At 42.6% G+C, this 2,357-nt stretch overlaps 1 pseudogene; it reads right to left on the bottom strand.

Annotated features, from left to right (window-relative positions):
* Positions 1-273: 273 nt before the first annotated feature.
* On the bottom strand, positions 274-1,389 carry LOC149248275 (histone-lysine N-methyltransferase ATX5 pseudogene; annotated as a pseudogene).
* Positions 1,390-2,357: the final 968 nt, after the last annotated feature.

The following is a 2,357-nucleotide window of genomic DNA, read 5'->3' as shown; positions in this document are numbered from 1 at the left end:
CTCTCTATATCAAGAGAACTGTGGTGGATCTGCTTCTCCTTCTGTTTTTAATCTGTTGTTTATAGCTTCTCTCGAATGGTGGGAGTATCCCACAGTTCGTTGAATTATGGACGTTATGCCGGATTTTGCTTTCAGAGTATTATGCACAGAGCTTCTAGATGCATATTGTTCTTCTATTTTGCCGAGTCCAACTTCTTCTAGATTATTATCATTGTTTGAATATGAACTCTCGTCTGATGAATGTCCTGAATGTGTTACTGCAGCTCCTTCCTTTTAGATTCCCATAGGTATAGAATTTAGATCAGGGATTCTTACACCCACGTTCGGATCTGGAACCCTATGACAGGCGCAATAGGAAATGTAGGTGCATACATCCTTTCCTTCCTTATTCCAGTACGACCACTCCATGTGATACCCTTCAATTAATGCACAAGTGGGATGGTAAAAAGTTTCACATTCCTCACACTTGATACAAGATCCCTGCATTTTGTTACAAACTACGCATGACTTCCCAAAAGAGTCTGGATTGATTTTCAATATCCCTTCTACAGGTTGCATAGTTTTATCATTCACAAACGTTACTTCATTAGTAAAACAAGCACAAGTAACATGCACCCAAAATCCACAGGTTGTGATAGGTTTCAGGGCACCGCCCATTACAGGGCAGAGGCAGCAGCGTTGAGGAGTAGTCTCTGTCTTTGCACTCACACAAGCTGTGCAAAGTGAGTCGTCCAACGATTCAATTGCACCATAACAATTTTCATGAACTCCAATATTGCATCCATTGTAGATGAAGATTTTATTATGATACCAATCATCAGCTCCACGGCATATTGCACACCTTTCTGCTATCCAGGTTTCCTTGATTGGCTAGAATGGTTCTAGCAGCCACCCTATTAATTCTTTCTCCCTAATTTTGATTGGTGTCTGTCCTTCAGGGTTGAAGAGTCCAAGGCCACGAACCCCAGCTCCATAGGCCTCGTTAAGCCAATCAATGAGATACTGTTTGGAATCGGTGACTCTAATACTTTGCTTCCATTTCTTCCTCTTCGAGCCTACGTGCTTTTCCCATTGCGACAGGCTCATGAACTTACCCTTTTCACATTCGTTGCATTCACAAAGGATCAAATGGCTATTAGTAACATAATTCGCCTCCTTGTCATTACAAAAAACTGTAATGAGTTCTGGAGGATTGAAAGGATTATTGTTTTTCACTTTAATTAGAGAGCTTGCAAGGGCCCGTTGGTTCGGCGTGCATTGAGGACATGAATACTCAGTAAGGCCTTGTGGGTGCTCACTGCTTACCTTATCACAATCATAATGAACCCAAATCTTGCATTTTTTACATTGAAGCCAATCTCTTTTGGGCGTAGGACTCCATACCTTCATGCAAATGCAACAGTACTGATTGAACTTGTACAACTTGCTTGTACAACTTGTAGCAACGTCGACAGATCGACAAGCCCTTCTTGTTGGAATATTAATTCCAACTGCCGCAGCAGCAGCGAGCCGCAATAGAGGACTTACAAGGAGTCGGGTTATTCACGCCACCGCCATAAGTGTCCTTTCACCCTTTGCCTGTTTGTGTTCCCAAAGGAGGAGGAAGATCAGATCCGAGCTCTGCGCAATAACTGCTCACCAACAACATTAAAGAAGAAGCATGGCCGAGAAGGAAAGTACCATCCTCGAGCGAGCCACAGCATTTATCAATCTTGGGTTTCAGCACAACCGACTCAAGAAATACAACAAAAGATCAGATTTGTTCATGAGTCTTGAGTTTCAGCACAACCGACTCAATAAATACAGCAAAAGATCAGATTTGTTCATTATGTGAAGCAGAGACTCTGTGAGAGAGTTGAGGTGGTTGATGGATAAGTTATGACCGCTTCCTACACTATATATGTGTAGAGCCACAACAGTGTTAATCCCTCTGCAATGTAGCGTAGCAGCAGTCAAATGTAATTTCTGTGTGTTTAGGAAAGAATGTGCAGCAACACTATCTCACATGAATGAAGCCCTCTTGCACAGTAGTGCAGAGACTGAAAATTAAGAGAGATAGAGAGTAAAGGGGAGCACTCAGCAGCGTGAAGTTTTGCAGGGAAATACGCTGCAGCGCGTATGTGCTAAATGAATGTAAGACACAAATTAAAGTGCCTGTGAAGAAGGCATGTTGGTGAATCCCTCTGTCAAGAGGAAGGTGCTCTTAAGCACACTCTTTGGTAAATCCCTCTGTTAAGAGGAAGATGCTCTTCAGCATAGCTTGGTGAATCCCTCTGTCAAGAGGAAGATGTAATGAACAGCAGTTCCTTCAGTCGCTGTTTTTTGGAGCAACAATACATTCTACAGGCGTGTTTCAG

This window comes from Pinus tabuliformis, chromosome 7, assembly GCF_031772625.1.
Source record: "Pinus tabuliformis cultivar Carrire ecotype Pingquan chromosome 7, CPIR1, whole genome shotgun sequence".
Taxonomy (NCBI): Eukaryota; Viridiplantae; Streptophyta; class Pinopsida; order Pinales; family Pinaceae; genus Pinus; species Pinus tabuliformis.
Note: the sequence above shows the minus strand (reverse complement) of the source record. Positions and strands in the feature narration are given on the sequence as shown.